General features: G+C 37.1%; 1 protein-coding gene across 2 annotated transcripts in view; it reads right to left on the reverse strand.

Annotated features, from left to right (window-relative positions):
* The window catches only part of KIAA0355 (KIAA0355 ortholog), a 288,245-nt gene that overhangs the window by 272,413 nt on the left and 835 nt on the right, over positions 1-14,997 (reverse strand). The window lies entirely within an intron of this gene.

Consider the following 14,997-nt stretch of genomic DNA (forward strand, 5'->3'; position numbering starts at 1 on the left):
TCTCGGTTGCTGGTCCCTTTTTATGGAATGCCTTGCCAGACTCTATAAGGTTAATATGTAGTCGAAAGGAGTTCAAGAAGGCTTTAAAAACTCATCTTTTCCAGGAAGCATTTAAGGATTTTGAACCTTCTAGTCAAACCAAGTAAGGTTAAGTATGTTTAAACTATATTGACTTGCTTGTTATTCTATTTCTGTTCTTTTAGTTTTTAATTGTAATGGCCAAATTCTTATTTTGTCATCATTGCTTTTATTGATTGTGTAACATATTATATTTCTATTCGTACTTTGTTTTATCTTTACTTTTATTATTTATCTAATTTTAATTAATTTTTTTATTTTGTTTACGTTATTTTTGCTATTGTAAACCGCTTTGGTCAGTTATTTCTACTGGTAAAATGGTATATAAACTTGATAAATAAATAAATAAATCTCAAGCGGACTGTGAAGAATTGCAGGACCACCTTGCAAAACTGGAAGATCGGGCTTACAAATGGCAGATGAAATTTAACGTGAACAAGTGCAAAGTGATGCATATAAGGAAAAATAAACCTTGCTGTAGTTACACAATGTTAGGTTCTATCTTAGACGTTATCACCCAGGAAAGAGATCTAGGCGTCATAGTGGATAAAAATTGAAATAGTCATCTCAGTGTGCTGTGGCGATCAAAAAAGTGAACAGAATATACGGAATTATTAGGAAGGGAAAGGCAAATAAAAAGAAGGATGTCATAATGCCTCTGTATCGCAACATGGTGAGACCACACCTTGAATACTGTGTACAATTTTGGTCACCGCATCTCAAAAAGGTCTGGAGAAAGTGCAGAGAAGGGTGACCAAAACGATAAGGGGCATGGAATGGCTGCTCTATGAGGAAAAGCTAAAGAAGTTAGGGCTGCTCAGTTTGGAGAAGAGACGACTGAGGGGAGGCATATGATAGAAGTCTACAAAATCATGAAAGGACTTGAACAAGTTAATGTAAATCGGTTATTTACTCTCTTAGATAATAGAAGGACCAGGGGGCACTCCATGTCAGCAAGTAACTCATTTAAAACAAATCAAAAAAATTCTTTCACTCAGTGCATAGTTAAATTCTGGAATTCATTGCCGGAGGATGTGGTTACAGCAGTTAGTGTAACTGGGTTTAAAAAAAAGTTTGGATAAGTTCCTAGAGGAAAAATCAATAAACTATTACAGTAATTACCATAATAAGCAATAGTAGCTTGTGATTTGTCTGTTTGGGTACTTGCCAGGTACATGTAACTTGGATTCGCCACTGTTGGAAACAGGATATGAGGCTTGATGGACACTTGGCCTGACCCAGTATGGCATATCTTATGTGGACAATGACGGCACTTGCAGTTGTGCAAGCACACCCTCCCGCCTCCCAAGCCAGGGTCTGATTGGTGCACTTAGAACCACATGGTTCAAAGCACACGACTGGGACACCGCAAGGGAGGAGGGAGGACACACCCGAGCGACCGCAAGTTCATCATCATCCTCACAGCAGCAGTCATCATTCAAGTTAAGGAATCCTGAGGAGTTTTGGGGAGAGAAGCTGTCTTACCAGTACACTTTGACATCGTGGGGAGGAAGAAGGAAGTTTCTGAGCAAATGCAGTCATTGTTCAGATAGCAGCGGGTGAGTTCAAGAATCAGGACGGGGGAAGGATTCAGAAAACAGGGACAGTCATTAGAATAATGACATCTTACCCTCAGGAAAATGAGCGCGGAGAAGAAAAAGAGAGCATCTTACACCGCATCGCTGAAACTGAAGGTTATAGAACATGCAAAGGAGGCTAATAATTGTGCAGTTGCAAGAGAATTTGCATTAGTGATGCTTGAAGTGGTGAGCTACAGAACTGATTTCAGAAAAGCTTTTTTATGTAATGTTTTTGTTGAGAATTAGAACCTCCATTTTGTGACTTTGGTGTGCAAAATGGAGTTTCCCGCCAGCAGGCTTTTTGCTTTATCAAACAGACCTGCAACCACAGCTGTATGACTACCACCAGCTCACCCACTGCATACAGGTTCTCAGAAATTTAAAGCAACATAATGCAATAATGGGGTAAATGTGCAAACCTAGTTTCACAAATTTTATGCTATTTGCTCTCTGTTAGAAGTTTGGTTGGTGTATCTATTGTTTTGAGATCAATTAAGGTATATAGTGGCTTGCAAAAATATTTGACCCCCTAATAAGTCAGCAAATTTGAGTGGATTACAAATGACAGTTACACAGATAGTTCCAGACAGTATGTTTATTACAACCAGTATGCTCTTAATGTAAATTTTCAAAGCCACAATTCATTTCTCTGCATTTTTTGTAAAATAAAATACTGAAAAATGCTGCTTGCTATGGAAACTCCACATTTACACAGATGAAAGATAGTGCTCTAACAATTGGCTTACAATTGACCTCTACCTGTGAAGCATTAAAAAAGGTCAGCTTTTCTGGATAAAAAAGAGCCCCTAATTTCAATACCATTGGTCAGACTGTGAATCTGAAGGAAAGCTGTGAAAATAAAGACCAAAGAGCATGGCGGAAATTAAAGCTACAGACATGCACAAGATAGGAAAAGGCTACAAAATATCCCAAATGCTTGGATATCCCAATGAGTGCTGTTGGATCAATTGTGAGAAAATGGAAGCTGCATCATACCTCCCAGACAGTGTTTAGACAAGACCATCCCTCAAAACTCAATATCAAAGCAAGGAGACAACCTATGAGGGAAGCCACAGAGAGGCCAAAGAATCACTTTGAAGGAACTACAGAGTTCAACGGCTGAGATTGGAGTGTAGGTGCACCAGTCAACCATATCAAGAGCTCTGCATACAACTGGTATCTATTTAGCATTGTAAAGAAACCATTACTGAAGAAAAACCACATCAAAGCATGTCTGGAGTTTGCCAGAAAGCATCAGAGTGACCCAGCTAAAAAGTGGGATAATGTTTTATGGTCAGATGAGATAAAAAATGGAGCTTTTTGGCCAAAATTCAAAACACTATGTGCGTTGCAAATCGAACACTGCCCATTCCTCAACAAACACCATCCCAAAAATAAAGTATGGGGTGGCAACATCATGTTGTGCGGATGCTTTTCCTCAGCAGGGACTGGGCATTTTGTTAAAATTGTAGAATGGATGGAAGGTGCAACATACAGGGAGATACTGCAAGACAACCTGCTTCCGTCTGCTAAAAAACTAAAACTTGAGAAAAGGTTCACCTTTGATCCCAAGAGCAAGGACAAAGCAACACAGGAGTGGTTGAACAAAAAGGTGAATGTTCTACAGTGGCCAAGTCAAAGTCCAGATCTCAATCCAATCGCAAATCTGTGACACTATTTGAAAAATGCAGACCATAAGGGTCATCCAGCCAACCTGAACCAAGTGTGCGAGGAAGAATGGGCAAAACAACTCCCAAACAGTGGGCAAAGTTGGTAGAACCTTACCCCAACAGACTTACAGCTGTTACTGCAGTAAAAGATGGTTCTACAAAGTACTAGTCTGAAGGGGTTGAATACTTATGCAAGCAGCATTTTTCAGGTTTCAATTTTATTCTACAAAAAAATGCAGAGAAATAATTAAATGTGACTGACACTTTACTTTCAAATGTTAAACACTAGAAACATGAGTAGACAAAACATAGATCATGTCTCAGTTATTTCCTCTATGAAACCCCTGATTCAAACAAAACATTCATACATACACTCATACCATCCTACGACATATACTAAGAAAAACTAACATCCGTGAACACCTCATGAAGCATGAAGGCAGTAAATTAAGTTAGAGCAAAGTAGAACAAAAGAAAATAAGAAATTGCCATACTGGGTCAGACCAAGGGTCCATCAAGCCCAGCATCCTGTTTCAACAGTGGCCAATCCAGGCTACAATTACCTGGCAAGTATCCAAACACCAAGTATACTGATACTAGTAATAGCAGTGGCTATTTTCTAAGTCAACTTGATTAATAGTAAGTAATGGACTTCTTCTCCAAGAACTTATCCAAATCTTTTTTAAACCCAGCTACACTAACTGCACTAACCACATCCCCTGGCAACAAATTCCGGAGTTTAGAAGCCTTTTCCCAAAATCTAAAATAACCCCGTAAAAATAACAATGATATTTGACCTCGCAAATCATGCTGTCGTAATAATTCCTGAGCAGAATAGTGCAACATCTCCTTTTTCCAGCATTCTGGTCCTGCGTTGTGCCAATTGGATAAGATTACTTTTTAAGCCAGAGAGATGGCCGGAAATTGCTTCCCACCCTTAGGAAAAAGGATATGTCTTGTAAACAAATGCAAAAAAAAAAAACTGTCTCATCCCAATGAATTTTCTGCTCCAGAACAGCCTCTATCAGCTTCCGGAAATGACCCCAAAACATTTGCAACCTATTGCATTTGAAAAACATATGACAATGTCCCGACTTCACTGTTCTCAATCACCTCCTCCCCGCACAACTGTGTAGCATAATGCCCGAGCTCTAAGCAAGCATAGAAATTGACTTTGGAAATGCCCACTGCTCCTGTAATTGCTGAAAGGAATACAAAAAGTTCGTCTCAGCATCAACCAATTGCCCAAGCCAAAAAAAAAAAAACCACCCCTTCATTTCCAAAAGTGAAACACAGAGCCTTCCAATCCTGGTGGAGCTTTTGGTTTTTTGTTTTGTTTTTGTAATATTGTTTGTGAATCTGTTTAGACTATTTCATATGTACATGATATATTAATTTTAATTAAGTTTTATACTGATATATTAAAGATTTATCATGTTTTTATTTTGAGATTTTGTATTTTGGTGTCTTTAGGTTTATGAATTGATAAAGTTTAGCAGAAATTTGTCTCTCCAGTCTTTCCACCACTCCTTTCCATTTCTGTGGTGGTTGAGCCTGCAAGTTTTTTGCATGTACAAGTGGACAAGGCCAATTTTGATGCCTGGGAGTTGCCACAACAAATTAAACTGTGACATTACAGATTAACAAACCTTTCTTATAGCACAGAGACTATCTGATCTTAAATACCTTAGATGTGTGTCATGTTAATTTTGTACTTAAAAGAAGAACAAGGTCTCTTGCTAAAGGTCTGTCATAAAATCTTGTTTGCTGATCACAAACTACACTTTCAGCTCAATCTGGCACCACAAGGAGGCAACTCTTACAGAAAAAAAAATGGCAATGCTGTCTCTCCTAGTCAGATAAGACTGCAGATTACACTACTCCTACAAAATAATTGATAATTACTAAATTTCAAGCTGTTTAAGCACAAAGTCAAACCAAAGATTAATTCTAAAACAGAAAAATGTTAACTTTCTGTAAAGAGACAAGAAATGAGTGATTGCGTTCCAAGAGCCCTCACCAAAGATCTTTAACCTTACAAGATTACCAGATGAATATTTCAGTTCAGATTAAATTAACAGATTTAAAGAACGGGCATAGGCAGTTTAAAGTGAAAGGTTAACCAGATTAACAGTTTTTAGCCTTGGTTCAACAGAACAAAGAGACTTAAGAAGTCGTACTGATGTCTGCGTGTGTGTGATGTATGTAGGTGTTATATGCTCCCTCCCATATAACTTCAGAACAACTAAACTTAACCACACCAAATGTTGTGTGGAGGTAAGTGCTTGGAGGGGGATATCAGACTCTACTGCTTTTGAAAGTTTTAAAAGTTTGTGGGAGTTCAGAAGTAAAAAAAAAAAAAAAAAAGGTCACTTGTCATAGGAAATGCATGGACCTAAAGCTATTTAGAATATCACAGGTTCCACTGGTTTACTTTTGCAACCAAAATTCACTTTCACTCTAAGGGCCTTATCAAAGATTTTTTTTCCCCCACAGGACACAAAGGAAAAAAAAGTCTTTTTCAAATAAGGCCCTAAATTTTCATATATCAAACAATACAACTGGCAGCAGCTGCTGAACAAGGATACAAGATACAGAACAAATAACCGTACCACTAGCAAACTTTCTATTTTGGCTCCTTGTTCCATGCCATACAGGTTTTTCTTACCCACAAAAGTACAAAGACTGAACTGCATCCCCACCCCCCAGGAAAAAAAAAAATTTCATAGCTGATAATGTGTGAACCATATATATTAACAGATCGGAAGTAATACTTCTACAACAAAATACTTAAAATTACATAAGTTTAATTTGGGTGACAGACTTATTAGCAGCAGTGTACAGAACAAATCCGCAGGACTCAAATCTATAACAACTTTCGGGTAAATTGTGTTTAAAAAATCTTTTCTGAACAACAATACAAAGCACTTACTGCCAAAATTCTGTCAATCTTCTGTCCATGGTAGACATCAGAAACATACAAAGTTGGAAGAACTAACTATGCGGAAGGTGAACTGATGGTAAATATAAAAAGCTGGTGCTGCAGAATATATTTTTTAATGAAAGAATGAGACTGGAATCTAAATATGTTAAAAAGTAAAAAGATTGTAGTGTGTCCATTTACTGGTATTCAAGATTAACACATCACTCCTACTCTCACTGCGTTGCATTGGTTACCAATAAAATATAGAACAGATTTTAAAAAGTTTTATGCTTTCTTTACAAATCACTATATAAAGAGAAAGTAGAATGGTTAAACTCCATGATTCATACACTCTCCACTTCGTGATCTGAGATCTGAAAATAAGGGATTATTAACAATTCCATCAGTTCACTCGGCACATTTTTGTGAAGTTAGAGATAGATCTAGATCAATAGCTGGTTCAAACTATGGAACTCAATACCCGCTGAATTAAGGCTGCAAAATGATTTTACCACCTTCAAAAAAAGCCTGAAAACCTGGCTCTTATTAGACTGCGAAGAAAAGGCTTAAAGACTGTTTCTATTCTCTTTTACAGGCTAGAATACTAATGAGGCATTATAATTATTTTATGTTGATTTTAAATTTGAATTTATTTCTTTTTGTGTGTTTTGATGTATTATCTCTGATTTTTTCTGGTAATTTTAATACTTTATGGTTATGTTTTATTATATTTATTGCAAACTTTGATTTTTTTATGTGAACAGTAAATACTTTAAATAAATAAATGGTTGAAATATTAGACGTGAGTAGTAAGTAAATTGGAATAGAATTGTGGTGCCTTTATCTTAATCTGATTACTGGTCTATAATGGTTAAAGATATAGAATGAGTCATTTGGGAAAACATTAAATGGGGCACAGGGTATTAAATTAGTTGGCTATTTTGCTATTGGAGTAAGAAAGAATATTTAGCTTCCGTAAACAGGTGTTGTGGACAAGATTTTATAAAGATAGAAGGGAAGTATCTATTTAGCAGTGTAAATGCTTTTATGTATGGAATTACCTATAACTAAGGCACTCATTCTTTTTAGCACCTTCATAAGAATCCTATTTCCGGCTGCGCTCCGACTCATTTCTTGGGTCTGAGAGGGCCCGTGAACATTTCCTTGCCCGTAGCCTCTCAGCTGAGGGGTTGGTGGATTACCTGCTTCCTGTTTGGGGCGGAGACCCGGTGACGTCATCCATTGGAGGAGGAGCCGGATAGGTATTTAAACCTGCCTATACCGGCGGACGCCGCTGCGCTCTGACTCATTTCTTGGGTCCGAGAGGGCCCGTGAACATTTCCTTGCCCGTAGCCTCTCCGCTGAGGGGTTGGTGGATTACCTGCTTCCTGTTTGGGGCGGAGACCCGGTGACGTCATCCATTGGAGGAGCAGCCGGATAGGTATTTAAACCTGCCTATACCGGCGCGACGCCGCCGGCGCGACGGCTAAGCCGCGCGCGGCCAAGGGGCGCGCGCCTTTGCCCGCCTTAGCCCGGATTGGGACGGATTGGGACTGTTTCTTGTCAGTAGCGGCCAGGAGATCACCAAAGCTAAGTTTCATTTACTTTCTATACATAATTTGAAAGCTCTTCGTTGGGTTTACCTTGGGGAATCCAACTATTTGGATGATATTCGCTATGCCTCATACAAAGAGGAAAGCAAAATTGAGGGAAACCTCTGTGTCATCAACTCCAAATAAGTTGATTCAACCCAGCATTAAGGAGTGTTTTCAAATCTTCCCCACAAATACACCGGAGGGAGCCGCAGATAACAGAGCTGTGGAGCAAGAGGAATGTTATCAGGCTAGTGAAATATCTGTGTCACCCGGTGCTCCAGAAAGGCCTATCCCACCATCTGATAGGGCAGCTGAAATTCAAATTGTATTGAAAGACTCTACAATTAACCAGGACGGAAGTTCAAATGGAACCAAAGTCTCTGAGAGCATGGGAGAATGCTCACATGCTGAAATTAAAGACTGCTCTACTTTGTCATCTGAAGGGGAGACTGGGACATTAAAGCAGCAACGGGATGTGCAACAAATAGAAATTGAGGACGTACCTATAATAGTTCCAACAAAGTTCTCAATGGAGGAATGATGGTGATGGTGAATGTTCAGAGGTCAATAAATAATCTGACTAGAACTGTTCAGGAAGCTTTAAAAAATAATATTCTAATAGAAGAAAAAATTGGCAAATTAGAGGTGAAATCTAGATCAATTGATACACAACTTGTGAAAATACAGAATGTCCAAACAAATTTGATCAAATCTGTGACAGAAACAGAAGGTAAAATTGAATTTTTGGAAAATCAAAATAGAAAATATAATTTGAGATTATTAAATTTTCCTAAAACATACTTAATGACACCTAGAGACTTGTTTAACAGCTACTTAAAGAATATTTTGAAATATTCGGATAGTTCTATCCCTATATTATCAAAAATTCATTATTTACAACAATCACAAGTAGAAAAAGAACAGCAAAATCAAGGAAATTTGGATTTAACAAACTTTTTGGAAAAGTCTTTTGAAGCACAGATAGAAAATAGGGCAACATTGTTGGTTCAATTTACATCTCTCCTTGAGAGAGATGCAGTACTGAAACAACATTTTAAAAATCAAAGTCAAAATTTCTATGGGTTCCCTGTTAGAATTTTCCCAGACGTAACCCAGGTTACTCAATTGAGACGAAAAAACTTTATTGCGTTAAGGAAAGAGGTGATAGAAAAAGGGATACAATTTACTTTAAAATACCCTTGTAGATGCTTTATTAAGCATGGGGACAATAAGTATGTCTTCAATACCCCAGAACAGCTACGTAACTATTTGGATTCACACCCGTAGATATTGTTTTATGTGGAGAATTAATGTTATGAATGTGGGGGAGTAGTATAGAAGTCTTGGGTAAAAATGTTTTGTTTTAAATTGCTCCATGTACTTAGCTGTTGATGATGATCTCCTTTTTCCTTTATATTTCTAGTGATTGGATGTAATGCAATATTATTACATTGAGAAATGAATTATTCTTTTAGTTTCTGTATTGCATACATCTTATATTTTGTTTGTAATAATACTGAAATGCAATAAAAATAAAATTTAAAAAAAAAAAAAAAAGAATCCTATTTCCAGTTTGTGTTAACCCGATAGCCCTGTCTAAAATTGTCATTTGGGGTCATGTTGATGTGATATAAAACATACCTTCTGATGAAGAAAATGTTCTTACCCAAGCAAGAGTAAAAAAAAAAAAAAAATAATAAATAGTTTAGTGCAGATTTATACAAACTAACAAAAGTACACACAAGTAATAAATCATTTCTTTTAACGAAAGGGAGATTAAGGTCATTTATATCAAAGAAAGTTTTAAGAGCAGTCTGAAGAAAAGATGATGAGAAAACTTACAAGAAGTGAAACCAATGGAGCATGTACCGACATGAAGAAGGTTTCATACCCATATGTGAAGGTATATCAGACTATTTTCCCCAACTGTGAATCTTGGGATTTGAACCTGCAACCTTCTGGTTTCTAACAAAGCACTTTACTATAAGGGAACTGCTAAAGGAGAAGCTCCCTTATAGGAGAACCCTAGTTATTTTAGCTATCAAACCCTTTAATAATCCACTCTGTTACAGCTGAGAAAGAGCAATAAGAGAGGAAAGGACAACCATTACATTGTATTCATTTTTGCCTGTACTTAGAATCCAACCAACTTTGCAAGCCTGGTAGTAACAGAAAATGCACAAAACCTTTGGTCTCGTCATGTGTGACCTTTGCCTTTTTCTATCATATAAACCTACAATAAATCAACTCAGGCTGCAGTGCTATATGCTTAAGGATCTTAACTTTCAGTTTTTACTTTATTTTTCCTGCGAATTTCAATGTTATGACAAAAACAACGGCAAAATGTGTTATGACAAAGTAATTCTTCTGAATTTTTTTTTTTTAAGGCTGAAATTCCTAGGAAAAAAGTTAAATGAAAATAAAGATCCATATATACGCTACAGCTTTGGGTTCAAAATCTACTTTATGTCAGAGCTGAGCATACTGCAGGGACACCAGAGAGAGAAGGCAATTGTACCATCTCAGAGAAAACATTCAGATGTTTAAACGGGGGGGAAAAAAAAAAAAGAGGAAAATGTATTGCAATTCTGATAATATGCATCAAGGATAATTTAAGAGACACTGGAAAACAATCTTTTCTTTAAAAGTCAATCTTTCAAGTTACTAGGGTCGTGTCATTTTTCAAATAAGGCACCTGCCACCACTTAGGCTATATGCCTTAACTAAACTTGAATACCGTTTTTAATATAAATCAAGTATTTATATTTTGTTTTGTTTTTATAAATTGCTAATATGTCAATGATTCAAAAGGCTTCTGTGTTCTATTAATGCTATATTTAAATACCCTCTCCAAAGTTTATATTACAAAAGGCCAGAGAACACTTATCTTGAGTTTTAAATCTCTGAAGAACGCCGGCATCAATGGCTTTAGACAGTGTTGTTCCCTGCTGATTTCTGCTTCCTTCACCCAACACTGACAGTGTTTCAACAAGAATGCCTGCTTCGGGGGCTAGAGAGAGCTTGAAAAGTATGAATAAATTCAATATTTCTTGTTGCCGACATACAATATAGCAAAATGACCGTTAAAAGACTTACTGTTCTAAAAGGAGACTTGCTTCCTTCAAACGGTCACCGTTCTTCCTGCATCTGAGTCTATGCACTTCAACTAATTTAAAGGGGACACGAGCAAAACACCAAAGTACATCTGGGGCATGTCAACAAGCTACATTCTACCTTATTCTACTAGCAAATAATCCTTATGCATAATTACTGAAAGGTGATCTCTATAAAGGTAATACCTATCAGTTTAAAAGGCTAACCAAAAAATTTAAAAAAATGATTGATAGAAAAATGAATAAAAAATTTTCTGAAAAGTGGATTAATAAAAAGACAGACCAATTGATTTCTCTATTGAGACCATGTGGAATAACTGTGCTCCAGTTGTAAATGAAATGCTGTTCTAACTGGAAAAGTCTGAGATCGAAATATCCTCTCATGGGACGCTGCAGCTGTATAAGGATAGCTGCCCATACCTCTTCGATGATGTGATGCCTCTATCCAATATGCCACTAGGGGTGCCTCTGTTCTTTGACGTCGCAAAAACCTAACATGTTCTTGAATTCTTGCCCTAAACATACATGTTGTCTTCCCAATATAGATTAAACCACAAGGACACCATAGAGCATAAACCACCCTCTCCATAGCACATGTGAGATGTTGGCAATATCTAAATGATCTACAGTGGGGCAACAACAATTCATGTCCCTAAGAAACCATCTTGCAAATGTTGCAACACCCACATATAAACTGTCCTTGTAAGCAGGGCTCCATGTCTACATTATCTTGTGTCATGTATGGAGAAAGTACCAATTGATCATGGAGATTTCTGGACCTGGTCATGGCAAACATGGGGGGGTGTTTGAAAAATCTTATGTACATTTAACACCTGCCAATATTTCTTAATGCAACCCTTAAGTGTATTCATGGACAGTGTATAAGTTAAGACAGATTAATTTTTGATCTATATCTTTAGGCGGAGACTGAAAAAGCAGTTGATGGTTGGCCCACCGAGCTCTTTTATATTTCTTTTTTTTTTATAACATGCACCGGATATCCTCTTTCCTCAAAACGATGTTTCATATCTATTGCTTGTCTCTTATACTCATCAACTGAAGAGCAAAGGCATCTAACCTAAGAAATTGGACTACTAGGAGGATTGCCTCTGAGATGCTTAGGATGACAACTGGTGTAGTGTAATAAAGTATTTCGATCCATTCCTTTACGGAAAATACTAAACTGAAAAACCGTTCCTTGACAAGGTTATCTGTATATCCAAAAACGCTATTGTTTCTCTACTGTAAGTAGAATGAACTGCAAATTGATGTCACAAGTGTTCAACCAAAGCAAGAATTCATCGGGCTCCTCGAAAATCCCACTCCACAGCATAAAAATATCATCGATGAATTGCTTCCATAGATTGATATGTAACTGGAATGGGCATAAGGATAACCACTTATGTTCAAAGTTACCTACGTAGAGATTCGCTAGATCAGGACCCATAGAGGCTCCCATCGCTGTACCCTTTATTTGCTGATAATATTCATCATCAAAGGTGAAAAGTTCTCTTATAATGTAATAGTTGCTGTTTAAAAAATTAATTTTGAAGCCTACTATGCGCGTCTCTTTGTAGAGTACTTCTAATGATCTCTAGCTCCTAAAGCAGACATTCTTGTCGAAATGCGGTCAGTGTCGGGTGAAGGAAGCGGAAATTGGCAGGGAACAACACTGTCTAAAGCTGTTGATGCCGGCGTTCTTCGGAGATTTAAAATTCAAGGTAAGAGTTATCTGGCCATTTGTAATATCAAATTTAAATATAGCATTAATACAACAAAATGTCAATCATTCAAAAAGCTTCTATTTGCAATTAAAAAAAAACTAAAAGTAAAAATACACGAGATTTATATTAAAAACTGTATCCAAGTTTAGTTAAGGCAAAGCCTAAGTGGTAGCAGGGCCTTATCTGAAAATACCGGACAATTGATATAGCAAGTAAGGCATTTACACCCCGTTTTTGTTTTTTTCCTTAGAGTTCATTAAAGGGGTGTTTTTGACAAGAGACCACCTGTGTACATAGCATATTTTCCGACATTAACTACAACATTCAGACTCTCTACCTTTTATTTCACCAATCAGAAGTGCATGTTAGGTGTTACATATGGAGATTAACTCTCCTATAGACAGACAATCGAATCTCAATCAGTAATAGCAATCAATACAATGCCTTCATAAAACTACCTGTAATATAAACTTTGTCTTAGAACAGACCAAAATGAAAACACATTAAACATACCATATAAATCTCAGATTAAAAAATACTGTCTGAATTCTGTAAAGAATATGCAGAAGTACCCTGTCTTTGCTTCCAATAGAAGCCTGTCTGCATGAGAAATAAAGGAAAATTTATGCCATGCACTTAGTACGGAGCAAAATGACAGCATAACTACAAATAAACCCAGGGAAAAGGATGCATCTACTTATGCAAACAAGCTGATTAAAAAAAAAAGGCTAGGGAAAATACACTGCAAACACATTACAAAAATATAATTAAGAATGCCTTGTATGAATATCTCATTTTGTATCATTCTGTTACAAGCTTACTGTACCTGAATGTAACTGGCCTTGAGCTTCCCTAAATGTGAACAGATCAGGGTACTTACTCACCAAGCCTCCTTGACCCAATATAATAAAAAGGAAACCAGTAGAAAAATGTAATAAAGGCAGATAAACTATACTATCACTAAGTTTATGCTCATAAGAAATGATTCTATGTGGTTTAGACTTTTTGAAAGTCTCTAGCATCTACTGCTTGCTGAGGAGAATACAGCAAGCAGTATTCTCCTCAGCAACTCAAAGCAGGAAACCACTCCCATCATTTGATTTGTTTCTATGCACATTGGGGCAGATGCAATAATGCGTTCACCTGAGCGCACTGTATAACCCGCAGTGGGACACGGATTGTATAAGCGCTAGGTAATCCCCTTATACAATAACGCCTCCACAATGCACATCCAAGCTCATCATATGCAAATGCATGTGAATGAAGCAATTAGCTCTTCACTCCACATGCAAAAAAAAAAAAGTCTAAGACGCACATTTTTGAGCTTAGAAATTAACACCTGAGCGCTCCTAAATGTAGTACAGAAAAGCAGAAAAAACTGCTTTTCTGCACCGCCTCCTACTTAATATCATTGCAATATCAAGTAGGAGGAAGAAATCTTTCGAAAAAAAAGTAAAAAAAAAAAAGACACAGGCAGTCAGGTGCAGGAAACAGACGCTCAGTTGACAAGGGTCCATTTCTTGATCCCCTGGCTGTCCGCCATTTAGGAAAACTGATGCAGAAAAATTTGGCATCTGTTTTCCTAACCAGCGGACGCAGATGCTCGCAACCCCTAATTTAAATATTGCATGGCACCCTCAGGAGGGGAGCCTTGGGGGGGGCATTAGGAAAGCGGGTGCTGACTGTTCGGCACGCACAATTATTGCATTGGCCCCACTATGTCCTGTTTCTCTGTGAAAAAGCAAGGAAAGGGATTAAAGTGGAATTAGACCTAGAGTTATATTTTCTGTACACACTCAAAAATGTGCATGTAAGCAAAATATAAATTATGCTCAGACTGCGTGCCCAAGTTTTGGTTTTTTTACAAGAAAATATCTTCCTATTGCTGTACACCGCATTATACTATGGGTACAGAATTTTTGTATACACTGTATATATTATTGGATGCTCAATTTGATTTCTGCTGACACACAAGTACAATTATTAAACTACTGATGTCGGTACTATTTTCATTTGTGAACTCTTAATACATTACAGGAATAATTTTACTGTAAATCAGAAGTTCTTACATATTGGAGAGTCAAGAAATTAACTTAAGGACCAACATTATCTAACTGTTCATGCCACTGCTCTTAGGGCTATGAGTGCACCTACAAACAAAACAGCTCTACCTTGTGTACAGTTATCACCACCGCTTCTTCCAAAATATAAAAACTAAGATACATCAAACAGAATCAAGTATTACTACAAAATGTTTATACAGTCCACCTTTATTTTATTTTTTTGCCGTACACTACACTGACTGAGGCACCGA

The sequence above is a fragment of the Rhinatrema bivittatum genome, chromosome 7 (genome assembly GCF_901001135.1).
Source record: "Rhinatrema bivittatum chromosome 7, aRhiBiv1.1, whole genome shotgun sequence".
Taxonomy (NCBI): Eukaryota; Metazoa; Chordata; class Amphibia; order Gymnophiona; family Rhinatrematidae; genus Rhinatrema; species Rhinatrema bivittatum.